Source organism: Ambystoma mexicanum, chromosome 3q, assembly GCF_040938575.1.
Source record: "Ambystoma mexicanum isolate Mex_15411 chromosome 3q, UKY_AmexF1_1, whole genome shotgun sequence".
Classification (NCBI taxonomy): domain Eukaryota; kingdom Metazoa; phylum Chordata; class Amphibia; order Caudata; family Ambystomatidae; genus Ambystoma; species Ambystoma mexicanum.
Genome location: NC_090926.1, coordinates 646,565,165 through 646,584,934, shown reverse-complemented (window position 1 = coordinate 646,584,934; position 19,770 = coordinate 646,565,165). Strand labels below are relative to the sequence as shown.

Here is a 19,770-nt window from a genome sequence, read left to right as displayed (position 1 = left end):
ACACTGTTGCTCTATATGACTGGAAAGAGGCTGCACCTCAGCCTACCTCACCGATATCAAACAAGTCACAATCGTATGGATATGCGGTTGGCACACTTCTTCAGATAAGAATTGCCCGACATGTCAGTGTTGAACTGTCCTTGTGGACGGGGCGGACTGATACATAAATGTAAATCTCAAATGTAGTGGGAGCATATTTCAAGGCTTTCTAAATTCACCCTACAGAAATCTTCCCAAAACTCGGAAAAAGATTCCCACTCCTGAACCTGAGACCCCTCCATCTGAGAACATCCGTTATTGCACAGAGAGCAAAAACGTGATAGTAGCACACCCTTGTTAGTGAGCACCATACCCCATAATGGGTACTGGGCCTGGTTTATTCACAGTAGATGGGCCCCAGAAACTCTCAGTTAACAGGGAACCAGTAGACCTATGCCACCTTTTATAACCAGTCTCAGCCGTCACTGTTTTTTACTTGAACACAGGTGTTCTGGTGAAAATTCCACTTGACAATTTGGAATCCACTGGATCTAGTTACTGACAAATGGGGGTTTGCACATCTCCAGAACTGCTAAGAAGAAAGTACTGCACTATACTTCCTCTACAGGTCAGTACATATGTAGGCAGCGCACTGCAAGCCCCACTCTTTTCTTCACCCCCAGCCCCTTGATAGCACATTATCTGGCTAGCTAGCACTACTGTAGTACCAGCCATGCACTGATCGACTTTTAAAAAAATATTTCATAACATAAACCAAAAACATTTGTGGATCCGTCAGCTGCCTTCCTAATAACAAAGCGTAGGCAGCTGAATGCAAGAGTGCCCACTGACACCCACAATTGTGTTTATTCATTACAGTGTTCGAAAACAAAACATGAAAAATAGACAAAGGAAATAATAAACGCCTCAAGTGTGAACTTGCTTCAAGGGAACAAACAAACCAAAGGGCGTGGGGCGTCTGCTACAAACAGGGTGGACAAGAATGTATCGTTGACACGACGAGTGGCGGCTGGGCTGCATGACACACGCTCTCGATCTTCCAGTTATGACTTTGCCTCGAGGCGAGGCAATGTGAAGGGTAACTTACAAGTATCTGTAGGCCACACCAAGACAAGAGGCTCAATGGACAATGCACGCTTTTGAAGCACACAAGTAAACGTGTAATTGTGGCAGGCGTGTGGAGGACATTCATTCAGTACTTTTCAAGGCTTGTCTCACAAAATCGCTGGGGAGCCACAGAAAGAGGCGCCACGAGGGCTTGTTGAGAACAGTAGGGACACGATCGTGTTCTTTATTTGTAATGGAAAACAAAAATACCACCCTATTCTAGTGACCACAGAGTGAGTTATTAATCTTTGAAAATAAACTCGTAAATAGATTGAGGTGTGAAATGGGCATAACAAATGCACTGCGACAAAGATATCTTGAGTGATTTATCTGTGTATATGCATACATACATGACATATGTGCGCTCTCAAGCAGTCAATGCAATGACATATGTGCGCTCTCAAGCAGATCAATGAAATACGGCGCGTTATAAAACAACTATGTATACATTTGTACATAAAGTTATTTACTACATTATATAAACACGAATAGATTCACGTATATACATGTTTGAAAGAATATTTTATTGATGTTATGAAATGACTATAAACCAAAATCTAGGAAGAAAAGTGCAAAAAGCGAAATAAACCTTACAGCATATTGGTGTAACAACCACGTTGAAGGGGAACGGAGGAAGAGGTCTGATGTCACTGTTATTACCCAGAAGGCATAAAACCTGACAGACCCGTTAGGTCACACGGTAATCTGAGTAGCCATGGAAAAATGACTCCGCCCTTCACATTTTATTTGTTGTCTCTATGTTACTAATTCCAGAGAGAGGCTGGCTACAGCATTCCCTTCACGCATGTACGAACGTGAACCTTATTCGTGTAATTGGTCCACTTACTTCGAAAGGTTTTCCATGGTTTCCTGGTGAAATAGCTCAAACATAACGAATACTACCAACATAATGACCTCAAATAACAGCCTAAATATTGACTTTTTATTTATTACGTTAGACAAAGTAAAAATGCATGCACTCTCTTATTTGCAGAGAAACAAAATGTAAAATATGGTCAATATGAAAACCTTCATTATGGCCCTGATAATTCACAGCTGAGAGGTGCTGTTTTTGAACAAATTTGGAGGGACGGCATTAAGAATCATTCTGTTCTCCCCAGTGGCACAGGTGTACCTCTACTGCTCTTTGGGGACTTTTCTATACAAACAACTTATTTTCTCAATGATGCAGTGAGCCAAATGATGGGAAAGAAACCTCCATAAACCAGGCAGCAGAGAAGCAGCATTGCCATAATTACTCACACATCCACCCTCAGATAACTGCGGGTATATTTTCTTCAAACCTTTCCAAAGGCGCCATCATTGTTTTTGCAAGTACAGGTGTACCTCACTGATAATGAGGCAAACAAAATAGATCCAAAACAGGCTCGGACTCCAACCATTCTCTTTCTGATACTCTGATCACATTTAAATTACTACCTGACTCCAAGTGGTGGTTTGCTGGTGTAAATCTCCATTGCCGATGTTCTGAGGTAAAGTGGAGGAGTTACCTTCAGTTTGAAGCTGGAAGTAACTCCTCCACGTTTACCTAAAAAAATTGCCGGTATTACCTTCCGGTAATATCGCAGCGGTAATACCAGCAAACTTGTAATTTGGCAGTGGAGGAAAAATGGAGGTAAATGGTACTACCTCCACTTTTTTCTCGCACCGCCAAACTCGTAATGAGCCTCATTATCTCCAATTTAGATTCGACCTCCTGCTCATCAAATCACTGCACTGCTTGGAGGAGGTCCTAGCACTTACCACGAAATTGGTGACTAACTCTTTGGAACTGGGCCTGAAGAGTTGAAAAAAAATCCTTGAACACCCCTCTCTTGAGAAGAACAACTTTGAATCCTGACAATCCTTCAAGCTATCACCCAATTGCTGGCTAGAGTCTTGGTATGGCTATTCAACTGCAGGCCTTCATGAAGTCATCAGAAATCCTTCGGTAGACAGTCAGGCTTCGGGCTACAAACACAGTCAGGTTCTAGACATGGACAGGGTACTGAGGCCGTCTTCTTGGGCGCGCATGAACTAGTGCAGTGCATGACACCTGGTTGATCATGTTGAACGAGTTGGCAGAGTTCTATACCCTGGACCACCATACCATAATCCATAGACCGCAATCAATGGCCAGGGTATCAGATGTTGCCATCGGCTGGTTGAGGTCTTTGTCAAATCGTGCAAACTTTCAGTTTGGAGGGTCTAAACACGCTTTTTTCAGAGGTCAATTGTGGCATGCCTCAGGGCTCTGCCATCGCTAATCTGGTTTAATATTGCGTCAGCACCTTGTTCAAAGGAATGGAACAGTGGGTAACAGCTAGGCAGCCTGAGGTATCGGGCCAAGCGAAGCAATGGAGATGTGGTTAAGCTGCAAAAAGCAACCCCTTTTGAGTGGGAACGCAAATCTAAAATACTTCGGAGTTCACCTGAACTCTAAGCTAACCTCTCTGTATGGCACTAACTACCCAAAGCTATTTATATCAATTGAATTGAAACTTACAAAATGGAATGGGCTGTTTGACTCATGGTTAACAGTGCTGAAGAAGATTATGCTCCAAACAGTTACTGTTTGATTATTATCCCGGTTACCATACCTGTTTCAGGAGATCACAATCATGCAAGACGCCAAGTGGACATGATGAGATTCAGTGGTGGGGGATAGGCCGAGCATAAACAAAAATATTTTATTTGCACCTGAATCCAAGGGAGGAGTAGCTTACCCAGAAAAATCATTTTATGTAGCAGTTAGGCAGAAACCTGTGCAGTTCCCTCTGGGACCACTGCAAAAGATTTAAGACTACGGGTGTTTGGCAGTAAACCCACTTGGCAGCAGTCTGTACCACACAGATTCACTTGGTAGCTGTGGCTGAGCAGTCAGACTTCCCTCAAGAAGAGTTAGGCAGTATACAGAGTATTCACAATAGGTCAAGAGAACACAGTAGAACAAGTAAACACTGACCAGGGCTTGGTGTAAAAGAGATATAATTATTTATTTAAAACCACATCTAGAAAAACACACAGGCACTAATATTAAGCAATTCAAAAACACGGTCACTAAAAGATATACACTCCCTTAAAAGAATATTATACAAGTCTGAAGTAAAGCCCCACTTATTTTCATACAGCGGTGAGCGCTTAATAGATGGCACTCTAATAGTTTGTTTTGTAAAAGGGAGAGAAAAGCAGAGAATAAATTGAAACAGATCCCAACACTTTTTCACGAACACACAAGAGAGGAAGGCAAAGTAACACAGTGAATTCAGAGTCAGTAGGCCGGATCCGCTTTAAGAGGATCAAAACAAAATGTGTCCAAGGTCACACGGTTTCAGTGCACAAAAGTCTTGTAACGGTTCAAAAAGGAGTTGGACCACAGAAAGGGACCAGTTAGAGGGTCAAGGCGGCCAGCCCAGTCCAGAAGGTTAAGGGGTTATTATTACCTTGTAGCAATCTTTAGAAAGGGAGGCCTGGCAGACACGGTACCTTAAAGTGGTGAGAATACTCCAGCGGGGGCAGTTGTTCCTGTCAGCGGATGCAAGTCGGTGCTTCGTCCGGGGGAAGAGAGGATCTCCTCGTGGAGGAAAACAGAAGTCCGTTGCAATGCCAGGGAAGAAACCAGCCGCAGAGTTTCTCAGGTACAAGGAGCGGTCCGTTGATTCGCGGTTCAGTGGTGAGTGGCTATCCGGCCGCCGGATAGCCACTCACCACTTGGCACGGGCAGTTCGACCACAAACCGGTCTGGGGTGCGAAGAAAGAAGGTAAACTGGTTGTGCCCACCAGTCAGGAGAAGAAGCCTCTCCAGCCGGGAGATCTTCTCTGTCGTCGGGAAGTGGTGAGTCGGTTCCGCAGGGCTCCACCGGTGGTGTCATCATGGTAGGTCGGCTCAGCTTCTCCCTCGTCGGATTCTCAGGTCCTGTGGCGACTTCTGAAGTTCCAGTCCCCAAAGCCCTGCTTTTATGCAGCATACCCCCATTCACTCAGCCTAGCTGTCAATCAAAAATGCTAACTGGTGAGCCGGCCGGCTCACCACTTGGGCCAATCACACAAGAGTGCGACTTGAGTTACCAAGGTAACTCAGTCCAGGGTGCCTAAACCCCTCCTACACCCCCTGTGATACCCAGACAGAGTGGCACCACTTTTGGAGGCTTCTGTGGAGAAGCCCGCCAAAAAGTGGAACAAAGGGCTCGACTTGGGTTGGAGTCACAGAAGAGAACACAAACGCCATTTTAGAATCAAGTCCTGGCAAAAAATACCAACCGGCGAATTAATATTAATTAAATAAACCGGCGGTATGTTTGAGGCTATGAGAATTAAATAATTAAAGTTGGTAGCCTCGAACAATGGGAAAATCCCATAGGGAAATATTCGCGGTCGAATATAAAAAGTAGTTTCCATTGCCACCAGCCAAAACTCGATCAGGGGGCACGGAGATGTGCCCCCTCAACTAACAGACCCCGGGGCAATCGAATTGCCCCGACCAGTACGTCCACAATATGATGGTTTGTACTGGTTTCTGTTAATAATTTGGGACTAGTAAAGCCAATGGTGACTTTACATGCCCTGGGAGACAGTAGTCAGTCCCAGGGTATGGAGTCTATGGTGGGGTGTCACTATGACACCCCTGTGTTACTGCACGGAGGGTGCTGTGTAACACACATAGTAAAAACACTATGGAGTAAAGGACCCCATAGCCCATAAAACACATTAACAGTCAAAGGAACACCATAAACATGTCCAAGAGTGGGAGAAAAAGAGTCTCACTCTTGGCAGGAGAAAAAAACAAACTCCAGAAATCCAGCAAAGCTGCTGGTGGACTCACTAGGTTAGGAAATTCAGCCTAAAGAGAGAATTCTCCCTAACAGCAGTCAGCTGAGTGTGGTAGGAATGGACTGAAGTCCAACCGAGAAGAACAGTCCACAAACACAGGATTTCTGGCAGAAGAGCATGTGTTGCAGCAGTCCATAGATCGCTTAGAAACCCTACAAATCGCAAACTACACATACATTGGCTTTCTTGATGAGATAACAAGAAGGGCCATGTGCGCCCAAGCGCAGGCAAAATAATTGTGATTTTTATCTCTGGGTTGTGTGACAAAGTCACATTTTGTAAGCCTCCCATGGGACTCTGATGGGCTCTAGGAACCAGCGTTGTTCACCTATCGTGTCAATTGGTGTCTGGATGTGCCTCACAATGGATTTCCCGGACCCACTCCATGTGGCCCAAGTCATCTATATATATGCAAGTCAAAATTAGTTTGTGGCGGGATTTGCGGCAAAGAGTTGTTCCTTACACAATTCCACACTGTTTCACCAATCTGCACCACATTTTGCATAGTTACCTGTTAAGACCCTCTGGGCATTACTAGCTACATTGCATCTGGACAGCCCGCCCTTTTCCCCGGATTTTAGCACCTTCACACATGAAATGGTTGCTGGAAATCAGCGAAACATCAATTTGGACATAGAAGGACCAGCCCCGCCAGGAGGAGCAAAACTCGAAGTCCAGGCCCTAGGATTCACGGTGTCCAAGATATGTGCACGGCAATGAACTGCACCACGCCAGGGTACGGCGACAGGTGGGGAGAGAGCACAGAAGGTCCCATTATACAGCAGCACATCAACTCTCGCCTGCCACCAACGTCTGGTCCAGGGTATGTCAGCCAGCCACACGCACCTATTCTCAATGCAGTTTACTTCAGGGTGCAAAGCGCATGAAGCGATAAGGGAATCTCAACAGCGACTTACAGGATCAGTGTTATCCTGTCGATCTACAGAACCCGTTCGGAGAACGGGTGCTTCTGCTAGTGTTTTCTAATATCGGGGGTAATGGCTGCTCAGCCTCTGCATCACGGATGTGGGGTCAGGAAGAATAGTGAGTCTGCCCCTCATTTTGCCACATTGGCATTCCCTCTGCGCTATTCTACATCCCACACACCATCTGATATAGCATCTATAATGCAATGTTCCAAAAAGTCACCAATAAAAGGACAGAGGGGATTTCAAACCCTGCCTCCACAGAAGGAAGAAAACACTCCACGAAAGGAAAATACCACTGTGAATCATTCTCACATCAGGAATGGGGAGAGAAAAAGTTGTAGTAACAGTTGGCAGCCATCTGTACCTGGGACTGATTGTCTCCACTTCCAAGATTTTGGAACTCCTCCCATCAACATCAGACTCGACCCCTTACTTCTTCAGTTCAAGAAGGACCCGAAGACCCCGCTCTTCAGGAAATGGCTCCTCCCTAACACCTAGCTACACACCCCCTCCACTCCCCATTTTACCCGAGTTTGGGTGATCGATCCTCACTGTTTCCTCCCCGTATAGCGTGACAAAATAAATGCCCACTTTCCCCCTCACCTGTTCTTAGTGCCTCACTTTCTTGTTTTTCTGCTTCCCTCACCTTGGTCAGCGCTCAATGAAAATAATAATAATCTCACACACTGGTAAGACCAATAAATAAATCCCCCAATCAAATCTACAATGTATTGATAATGATACCATTCAGTGGAGTAATAAAAAACAGTCATCATTTTTGTGTATAGTAATATTTACGTGTAAATAAATGCACAAATCATGCTCAAAGTGGAGTCAATATTAAATCAGCAATTGAAATAAAAATGTCAGTATGAGTTAATTGAAGATAATTATTCTAACGCCAACTAAAATCTTCTAACAGCGCGGTCATGATTTTTACAAAATGTAGTTAACAATTCAACTTTGTGTAGAGGTCTGCAATATTATTAAAACACTATCACTTCAATGCGTTTCAAGGTAATCCCTTTGTCAGAGAGACAGACTCTTTAACTTCAGGAGTTCTGTAAATAGATAGTAAGGCAATTATTAACAAATGATGTAAGTAAATTGGTCATGGATAAGATATATACGAATATTCAAGATAAACCTGTCAAGGTTCAAGGCCCTACTCACGTCCATGGTAACACCCTTGATTTGGTATTCTCAAAGGACACACTGCTATGCCCTGAGCTTATAGAACCTGTTGTATGGTCCGACCATCATTTAGTAACCTGCTCCTTTAAATCGGTGAGTCCCCCTACTAAGCTCCTACCCCCAAAAATCTTACTTCGCCCCTGGCGCATGGTTGATACGAAAGTACCCAGCACCCAAATAACTGCCATCTGTACCCCTTTAAGGCCACTATCATCGAGTTCTCTCTCTGAAGTTAAGGAAGGCGGAACGTAAATGGCGCAAGATTTATGACCCCAATCAGAGACAATGATATAAGTCCTTTCTTTCAACCTACCTGGCTGGCATTAAAACCTCCGAAGCCAGCCTTTTTTCTTGTAAGATTGAAACAGCAATGTGTCAACCGAAAACTCTCTTTTCCATTGTGAAGTCACTGGCATCCTCTGAAACCCTCACTTCAAGGGTCAAACCGTCCCAAAAGCTGTGTGATGATCTTTCTCTTTTTTTTATTAATAAAATTGAAGTCATCCACACCAATATATCTAAATCTCTGGCAATATCAATTCCTAACGTTCCTAAGCTGCCCCCTGTCTCTTTCACTGAACCCCTTACGAATTGGTCGTCCTTCCAGCTCTTCACCGAGGCGGAAGTTTTAGCGGCTATACAAAGAATTAAATCATCTTCCCCTGAGGATGCTATTCCTATTGAAGTCATGAAGAAGGTCGCCCCTGATCTCCTGGTTGAACTTACGTTGGCAATAAATCGCTCCTGCCAATCTGGACTTGTCCCCCCAGAGTTGAAATCTGTGAGGGTTGTCCCCCTTCTGAAGAAGCCCTCTCTTGACCCTACGGTCCCTGCTAATTTTCGCCCGATTTCGCTGCTCCCTTTTCTTTCTAAGCTATTGGAGTCATTAATCAACCCCCTATCATCTTCCTTTTTGGAATCTTCAAATGTTTTTAATCCCGCACAGGCAGGGTTTAGACCTGGTAGAGGCACGGAATGCATACAGGATGTATAGGATATATCTAGGCTGGCTGACGCAGGTGGGGTTGGAGCACTGATTCTGTTGGATCTTTCAGCAGCGTTTGACACGGTCGACCACCCGATTCTACTGTCACGCCTAGAACAGATCAGAATATCTGCCCAGGTTCATGCTTGGTTTACCTCTTTCTTTCAGAACGCATTCAGACTCTTGCCATGCCTCTGTTCCTTTCTTCGCCTGGTCTTCTCACCTGCGGTGTCCCGCAAGGCTCATCACTTTCCCCGATCTTGTTTACTATTTACATCTGGGCACCGATATGCCTCATCTGCGCCTACGGCCTCAATTGCTATTCATACGCCGACGACACCCAAATCCTGATCCGTCTGGATCAGGATCAAGCTGAGGGTGCCTTCGTGACTGTCTGGGGGCCGTCAGCGATTGGATGGATCAGAACTGGCTCAAGCTCAACGGTGACAAGACTGAGGTGCTGGTGGTGGGCTGTCCCCCAGATACCTCACTGTGGACTTCCGCCTTTTGGCCCTCCTCCCTGGGTCCCCTCCCCAGCCCAGTGAGTAAAGTGAAAAACCTGGGCATCACCCTTTCTGCCTCCCTCTCCATGTCATATCAAGTGACGGCTGTGTGCCAAGCAGGACATCACCAACTCAGAGTTTTGAAGAAGGTTCTACCTCTGATAGCCGAGTCTATGCGCCCTCCGGTAGTCGCAGCATTACTACTTTCTCGCTTAGATTACTGCAATTCACTGTATCTGTCGCAGCCAATTGGCTTGATACAGCGGCTACTGTGCATACAGAATCTGGTGGCTAGGCTGGCGACGGGAACCCCATATGGAGCCCATATTACTCCGGTACTGCGCTCGCTTCATTGGATGCCAGTCTGCCAAAGTGTCAGCTTCAAGACCCTGTGCATAGTCCATCGGGCCATCCACGGTCAAGGGGCCAAGTTTCTGCAGGACAAATTTTCCTGTTATCTTCCAGAGCGGGATTTATGCTCTTCCAATGCGGATCTTCTTGTTGTTCCAAGATATCATCGTGCCAGGGTCGGAGGCAGGGCCTTTTCCATAGACACGGCCACCCTTTGGAATGGTCTCCCCTCCGCAATGAGAAAAACTCCCAATCATCTCGCTTTTAGGAGAGCACTTAAGACCACTCTCTTCTAGCACTTACTCTATGTGCCTTTACTAATCGGTTAGTTAGTCCTCCATCTGCAGCGCCATGCCGCCTTCGGACGACCGTGCGCTTTATAAGTGCAGATAACATAACATAACAAAAGGAGATTTGCTCCTCCTATTAATGATCCAAATGGTAAGCATGCTCCGGACCCAATCAAGGGGTCTTGCTCCAACAGGTCATGCCGTGGAACTGCATACTAAAACCATCACTCCCCTCCTGACTCAGAAAAAGGCAGCGCAACCTTTTAAGCCTTTGGTTGCTGCTAGACAACAACGTATTGGGCATCATTATGAACAGGGGACTAATAATCGGCCACAATGGGAATCATTTAGTATATTAGGGAAAACACTGGGAAGAGACAGATTGAACAGAGGGAATAACCAATTACAGAGAGATTTGAGGGATAAGGTGGAATATTCTATCTCAGGGCATATTGAAAAATCAATGTAATCAGCCACTTTATAAATAAGCACAGAGCACTGCAGTGTCTCAGCCCAGACTACAGACTTGGATGGTGATGAGACCCAGTGAGAGCCACACACTAGAAGAGACAAGAGGAAGAGACGGGAGACAGTGCCAATAGCCTTCCTTGAGGTTTTATCTGAGACAATGGCATAGAAAAGAAAGCCAATAGCATACTGCCAGAACTTAAAGCCTAGCAAGGACCAGATCGAGAGAAAGAGATTTAAACCAACACCTTAGGGCTAGACAATGGCAGTAGCCAGACAGAACAGAAGCCTGCAGATGGCTACGCATCAGACACTGGGAGGAGACCAAACAAGGGCACAACAAGGGATACCTCAGCTAAGGAAGGTTAACATGACTGTGAGATACAATAACAGAACCTGAAAAAAACCTAAAGGCAAATAATTAGTTGCTGATAGGAGCGTGAATAGTTATTAACTGTTATGTGAAGCCAGTAAAGTAAAAATGGGTGCTATAACCATGAGACTAAGTTTGAGCCAAGTAGTGTGATGAGCGCTATATCCCACAGACTGCACGTTTGTTGGGGAATAGAAGGGGAGACCACCATTCCTGTAGTTGAATCCTTGAGACACAATGAGTTAAGCCACAAGGACAATTTTAGTACAAGTATCTTAAATTACTTTTAGAGTGATTCCCCTGGGATTTTGTAGGAGTTATACCAAGCCATCCTGTTCTACACAATAATACTGTTAACTTCACTGACCACTTCTGTGTGTTCTATTGATCCTTCATCACAGCTGACAATCAAATAAGTGAGCAAAAGAAGTTATTAACAGTCTAGTCTCTTTGACTTTCACATAATTGATCAACTCCCCAACCCAGAGCAAGACGCACCTTAGACCTGATGTTTAACCTCAGTTTTGAAACCTCTGCACCGGAATTACAATACTATATCAAACGTGGCAGAGCATGGACCTATCTCTGACCATCACCAACTTCCAGGCAAACACACAAATAATATCGGTCCACCACCCATTTTTCTTAGATCTCTGAGCAATGCAACCCCCTTCAGTGAATCCTTTGAAAATTGTAAGCTTCCTCCCTGCCTGGGCAGACTTGGAAAACCTATAGCTATGCTTCATGCATTATCACAGATCCTGATGTGATTTCACCAATCCAAGCAATGTTACCACTTCAACTACCAGGTTAGTCAATAAATGGTTAAACATGGAATTAGTGCTGATGACTATGAAAGGCCGAAATCTTTAGTACCGCTGGAAACAAAACAAAAAAGCAATGCATTAAATGACAAAACCCTCTAAACTCAAGACAGCATGTTAAAGTGCCAAACATTCGCACACTTATCAGATGAAACCAACACATGATCCTCCAAGCGGCTCCACGGCACGGACAAGCTGGCCTAGTCAGCATGCGGCTTTAAAGAGGCCACAGGAGTCAGCTGTGGTTTCAACTGGCTCGTTTCAGTCATGGGGCTCTCGCTGCACGCCGAATATTTTGCTGCTTTCCCACTGCTTTGCAGGTATACGGCCGGGCTCCATCTCTGCCAGCACTCCCATCCTCTCCGACTGCCTCCCCCTAGCTCAGCAGTGTCGGCAGCCACTCCCGACACACCCGGCCGTTGTTTCTGTGCGTTTAGGAATTCAGTGAAGGACATAAAGAGAGTTAATTACTTACGTGGCGTTGTAAACCCACTACTGGTGTAATAAAAAATGGGTTTTATATCTTATTTTCGCTTTTTGTAGGTCGCCTAACCAAAATACTGATTTTTTGGGCCTGTTTTAGGCGTCCAACAAGACTACGTTGCTTCCCCCACCCAACCACCCCCACCCATTTTCCCCCTCGCTTGCCAGATTTTTACAAAATCGGGGGGTATCGCCCCCGAACGCCCCTCCCTCAGCCTCGACCCCTCCCTCCCGACCCAAGTCTCCCGCAAAACAAAACACACAACACACGCGCACACATACACTTACCCGTACTCCCCCGGCACTTTTGCAGGTCCTGGTCAGTCTGTCAGTCCCTGCGTGCACTCGTGTGCAGCAATGGCGCGACAGTTTGATTTAGAAAGGCACAGGGCGTCTTTCTAAATCGGTCTTTGATATCACTTAGGACCTAGGGATTAGCATGGCCATGGGCAGTCAATGGGTGAGCACATAACCAAACACCACCTACAGACTGTGTATCCTTCCTCATATGGCATTCCTCCATATCTCTACTCTTATGCAATATTTTCGGCATATCGGTGTCGCAAGCCGCACCGAATAGCCCAAACTAATGATACTGAAGAACAGGATAGACTCAGTAATTACCAGCAACAATCCATTTTTATCACCCTTAGAAGAACGAATGCCTGAGTTAGTAACAGAGAACACTACAAACCCATAAAATTAGTGAGGGACAAAGTGTTAACATCCGTAATGATCTCGTGTCGCTTAAGGGAGCATCCATGCATTATGCCTAAAGGGTTAACAATCCATGTAATTAGCCAGGTTGGAGATGAGGCAGAACTTTTCAAGGCATCAACCCCCACTTATCCCGATTCAGAAATGTCAAGGGAAGCCAGTGAAAGTCTCAGACAATAAGTTTATGAGGATAAAGCAGGCAATACTGCTCACCATAACACAGTTTGATGTTAAGGCTTGTTAAAGCAAGCACAAAGAGAAAGTGCGTGGGAATGGCCATGGGGATTGGCATAGGCAGCCAATGGGTGGGTAAATAACTAAAGAAATCTAGAAGTTTGTGTCCCTCATTTGCAATTTCCCAATACTTTCGGCTTAGCAACACCCAACAGCCAAAACTAGAAATGAACGCATTCATGCACAGCCCAACTTTAAGCAATAGCTGACCATTCTATCACTTTCAAAGAATTAATTTTGTATGCATCCGACACCTATTGGGGGAGACATTGAAACAGATCAAAAAACAAATGATAAACAAAATACAAGAGGAGTCTGATGTGGTTGTAGGCATTAAAGGCTCGAACCACAAATGTTTGACTAATTTATCAATGCACTCTTGATTGTTAATGTTATATAAGTTAAGTGAGTCATGTAACTTGGGCACATGATTAGCATACACAGTTATGCGTGCAGCTGTCACATCATATGTCATGTTCATGCACAGCTGATTAAAATATTATACTTGTATGCACTTAATTAGGAGTACTGAATACAGCTGGAACTATCACACTAAATTACCCTTTAGGCCTAACCACAGGGAATGCAATGTGGATATCGCGGAAGAAGGCCAAAGATAGCAACTTTGGAATAAGCAGATATTACTCAAGGCCTTGTTTGTTTTCTAGGCTCTTCCTAAGGTCTTTTTTAAAGCACTGACCGCATTTCCAAATGAACTGTGAAACTAGATTCATTTTGTACGCATTTACACTTTTATGCATGTTGATAAAGATATACAAATATTGAGTTTAAAAAACATTCTCGGGCAAACATGAGAAAAGTATGCATACAATTTTTATCAAAATAGCATAATCTGTGTCTTCAGATTCTGGAACGGGTAAAAAAAATACTGTGTCAGACAGACCCACCGTACACTCCGAAAAATAAAACCCTGACAAAATAATACTAGAGGAAATGAAGATATGTGTGTACTGTCTCCAAACATGCCCAAAACAATGTACACTCACTCCATAACAAGGTACAATCATTGAAACATCGGTCACGGCATATTGCTTATTACAAAAACTGTGCATTCAGAGTCTCAAAAGCTCAAATGCTCACTGCATTATGAACGTGACCAGAGTGTCAGCCCGGTAAATGTGTGCTGAAAATCTATCATATGAACCCAAAATCCTACAAAAAGTCCACGCCATCACAGGGCAGGTGAAATGGATCACTGCGTGAGAGATTCATTCCTATCTTCTTTGTGGAAGGATCAGTGATCTGTTATCTCCCTGCTTCCCTTGGGAAAATATCCAGATCTGAAGAAAAAAGGAAAACCAGTGTAACAGGCTACGTCCCGGCACCAACCCCGGGGTGGCTGAACATCAGCACAAGCAACCATCGTTCAGGGACTTGTCCCATTACATCCATGCCAGCATTTCTTTCATTCACTAGTTACCATGAACCTGCTTACACACATAAGTATCAAGCAAGCGCCACCAAAAACATGTTTTTGTACATTTGGATACATTAACAATTGTGCTTCTAAATGGCTTTAAATTCAAGTGCTTTACAAAAGTTTAACAGTTGGTAGAATAATAGAAATGCTGACCATAAGAACACAGGACATGAAAGAAGAATAAAAGTCAAAAGAAAACCTAGACCGAAATGAGATGATAACCCGGGAAAACTGGCCAACATGAGTGTACTACAAATAGGACAGAAAATGATGCATAAGAAAATAAGGCACACCAAAACCTCATAAAACAAAAAAAGATAGGTGTGTGATAAACGAAAAACAAACAGTCGCATCCCAGTTGATGTCATCTCCACAGGACTCACACAGGTGGCTTGGGAGGTCACAGGTGGCTTGGAAAGTCAAACACAGCTCAGGCAGGGTCACCATCATTACCTAGTCAATCAAGCCCCTGTAAATCACAAACAGGAACACAGCTGTCTCCCAAGGCCCAAATCCCTAGTCTGTAACGTAGCCAGGAGAGTATGATGTTTGATGTGCAGGGCTGTGGACTTCCAGCTCTCAGATTCCCATTCCCCACTAAGAATGGCCGTTAACACCAGTACAAGCGCCTCCGCCACCACCACCATCATCATCATCACCACCATTGACAGGCTCTCTCCCATGGCTAAAGCATCTTCTTCCCAGCAGTACCTGGAAGCTGTAATCACGCTGCACGTCCGTCGTCATCCTATTAAGATTTCCTCTGCTATGCAATACATCACTGTACTACGTAAATGAGCCATCTATTTATAGCTCGAGTGCTGGCACCAATCTGATCATACCACAACGTATCAAATCCAAAGAAGACCAGAACAGGAGGTTGAGTAAACAGAAAAACAGCTTGCACCCTTCTTTACAAAGAGTAAATATATCCAGCACTATTTCCAAACATTGCAGTGACAACAGCTTCATTATACATATATTCTGTTGTTTAGACAAGTGCTTAGACATGTTGTTTATAAGTGCTTATCTGGGATCAAGATGGGAGGTTGTCCTTACATTGATTAACCTTAAAAAGTTAAAAATAATCTTCCAAACTGATTATTTCAACTGGAGTTTGAAGATGAACAACCAACAGAATATTTTCCAACTTGTGGGGCTTGTCCCTCAGTCAAGGTTGGGCTGGCCACGTTTCACTATGCTAGAAGGGGAAGGTGAGGATTTTTTTGGATGGCCCTGACTAGTGGCAGTTGTAAATAGGAATGGTTGTAAAATCACTGTCTTGGCATGAGCTCACACCAACCTGCAGGTCGAAGAAAAGGGGGATGCCAGGTTTTGCTAGTGCACAGGAGTAAATTAAGTAGGTATCCTCCCATTCACTCCCCAGACAACAAATTGCCATTAACGGCCAAGAAAGCTAGGTGGAACTAAGAGTGGGTTTTGATATGTGGCTCCTCCACGAGCAATTGCCATGTCTGGCCACCTCTAAAGTCTTGAGGCATGATGGAGCATTATAGGAGAGCCAGTTCTGTGGGACTATTGATCTCGCCCAAGACGAATGCTGGAATCTTCTAGGAGTTATCTGCATGCTCCTGCCTTTTCTATCCCCCTCTACCTTTGTTTCAGCTTTGTTCTCCTGGACAGTGACGTGATCTTGTGCCCCTCGTGGGTGTTGAGTCAACTTAATGGAGTTACAGATGGGGCGAGGGAGCAAGAAGAGCTGCTATGTTCAGATGAAGAGCTGTAAATCCAAGACATTCAAGTTTCAAATGCATACTCTATTGGAGGATTGGAAGAGACTACAACTTTGCTTTTTCTAGGTGTCTAGGTGGAGAAGAAAATGTAACCACAGTGTGAAAGGCAAGGCCCAGGACATGTCCTACTGGAAGAGGGGAAAAACATACCTGCTACTATGCTGGTCAAGGAGTGGTGGACTGTGGAGGCAGATGACAGGGAATATAAACTGCACATTTACATGTTACCTTGCCCTACCTTATCCACATGTTTGTTTTATTACCAACAGAAACCTTTAGTTAGGGGTCTCGCATCCTAGTGATAAGTAGTGCTCACCGCTTAACTTTCACCAGACGTTTAAAACAAGTACACACTGTTTAAGAGCTGGAGCAATGCTAGTGCGTCTGTGCACCATATGCAGACTTAGTTCGTGTACACAGAGATGTGTTTATTCAATAGGGCCTCATTTGCAACATGCTGTGTTTCTCATTTAGGAAAAATGACCAAAAACCAATAAAGGTAACGCACCAAAACAAGTCTAAGTATACCATCAGAAAGGGTAGTCTTTCTTTTATTAAACACATAATCCTCATCGTTTGTTGTTCTATTCCAACATACATTGGAGAATCAAGACTGCACAATTACCATTGTACACTATAACATTCTGCTCTTTAGCACTTCCCTATCTTTGTTAATCACCAGCCCACTCACGCGCCTTCCTGGAACAGCTTCCAAAACATCCACAACACTTGTGGGTTGTGCAAGTAAAGCGCACTGTCGTACATACCGTCCACATATATGCATGGCAAAACTCGTTTTACCAATGCACAAACTGGCCCATTAATTTAAAGGTCCAAGTGATCACGTCTTCCTGTCTAAGAAGCCTGGACTAACTTTTGTTATACAAAAAAGTAACTGACTAAATTCTCCTGAGCAAATCACCAGTCTTCATGACTCCCAGGAGCCTGTCAAGGTTTTATAACACGGCACCCTCCAGCCAGGGACTCCTTCCCAGACAATGAATGTGGTGCACAATAAACATGCTTTTTAGCTTTAATAAACCACAGGTTCTTTTATTTGAGTAGGCCTCCAACTTGTCTTGCACCCAACCTTTACAAACACCCCGTGTCACAATGGACTAGGAACCAGGCCAGTGTGTATAAATACGATATTGATTAATTTATGGTTTAATGCAAAAGGAAAATCAAACAATTTTACACAGCCACCAATGTTGTGGCAACACAAATGCAATGATTCCTACAGAACAATTGGTTCAGAAGTTCTAACACAGTTAACACATCTTTAATGGCAAAACAGGAAAAATAATGTTTTTTTAATCAAGTGATAGAATCAAGGTTTAGCACTCTCCCCTTCAACACTCAGCCCCAAACATCAGCTAACTTGATTCCTTTGAATGGAATGCAGTGGCAAAGAAGTAAGCACAGAGGGAGAAACATTGGATTAGGTATAATGCCCACCACCCCAAGATGGGAAGTCAGAAAGGAAAATGAAAACCCGTTTTAGAGCAAAAAATTCAGAATCGGATTTTGCTCATTATTCGCACGGCTACTCACAACGGCTGTTGGACAGCTAGAAAGGAAATTTGTGTTGCTACACTTGGAGATAAGGACACCTAGAGACTACTAATCAGTACACAGAACAACGTGGAAATGAGGTAGGAAAATCAATTTTGGGGAGAAAGCAAATGCAAAAGAAAAATACAAACGGCAAATGGAAATGTGTTTCACACAGGATTTACAATGACAGGCGACTAAAGTAAGGGGTTTAGTTTTCAAAATCGGAAATCTGTTTTCACGGACAAGGACAGAGGTATATGACAGGTGGGATTCTAGGCAAAAGGGATTCCTCTCAATGGGACTACGGTTTGGGTTTTCAATGGGACAGATGCAATTTAGGAGTTTGTAGGGTAATGCACACAATACACGGGCAAATTCGGTTTTCAGTTACACACAGACTAATTCTGTTGAGGCTATACTTTAATGACTATAGTTATTAAAGAAAGACACTGGACACAAAGGGGGTCAATTTCGAATTTTAACCAACTCGTACCGTGAATTTCAATGGGGAATTTATTGATTTACTTCAAAATAAAGCTACGGGTGTATACACACAACTGAGAGATTTATCTAAGAAATACGCTAACATACACAGGCTAATCCAGATTCTACTATGGGAAGGTGCATGAATTATACTAGCAATTTGGGACGATCAATGGGATTTTCAATAGTGTTTCAATGGGGGAAATATTGGATGCAATGTTACAAAGGGAGAAGGTTGTGCAATTTAGGGCTGCGGTTATTTGCTAATTACACAGTAAGCCTTGGTTTAGGAAAGCCAGCTGGCCGAAGGGTCTGGTCTTTGCACTCTCCTGGATGGTAAGGGTCAGCTTTCCCTCTGTCCTCTTGCTCCTGTCTCCCGTGGGGTGGGGTGTGGTGTGTGTGTGTCCCTTGTGTCTAGTACAGTCCCCCTTTATATAGCCCAAATTACATCATTTACTTTATAATCTAGGGGGAGTACTCTGGAATTACTCCTATCCTGGGATAGGACAGTTCACCATTCCTCCCTCCGCCCCCTGGCATCATTGGTTCCAGTGGAGGGAGCACCCTCTGTCTGTTTGGCATTTATTAGAGTTATTTGTTTCTCAGGTGGACCTTTTAGCAAAATGGAGTTATACCTATATCTTCGTATTTATATTTGGCCAGGCCATGTGAACAAGAAATACAGTTGTGTCTGGTCATGGGGAATTAGATAAATCGATTACCAACTCCATGCGAGGCAACATGGTCATTTGGCGCCTTTCTGCCCTCTTCATGAAATGCATAACAGTTGTAACTCTGAAAATGATTAAATATGTTCATAATCTCAATTTCCCTCTTTCCACCAATTTTCATATTTGTCCCATTTTTAAATCAGCCAGAAACCAGTCTTTACTGGCCATTTCAGTCCACAAAGTCCCAGGAACATGTACGTAGTCTCTTCAGAACCCACTGGAAATCACATGGAAGAATAGCCTAAAACGAAATTATTTCTTATTCTGAGTGCTGGGAAAAATGCCTAAAATGAATCAATCCTTTAATGTCAATTTGGAGGATTCGTCACATATGGGAGGGCAGTAATTCATCCCCCACAGCCAACTGTCTCCCCCGGGCTCAGGTTGCAACAAAAGACTTTTATTATACCCTTTGAAGTTTGTCAGTTTGTCTTTGGTAGTGGGTGCAGAAGGAACTCACACTTCTTGGTCAATCTGTAGCCACACTTGCTTTCTTTGTCCTCCCTGCTAGTACTG

General features: G+C 44.0%; 1 protein-coding gene across 4 annotated transcripts in view; it reads right to left on the bottom strand.

The window, feature by feature from the left end:
- TBCD (tubulin folding cofactor D) overlaps positions 1–19,770 on the bottom strand; it is a 2,839,019-nt gene that overhangs the window by 1,696,711 nt on the left and 1,122,538 nt on the right. The gene's annotated exons all lie outside the window — the stretch shown is intronic.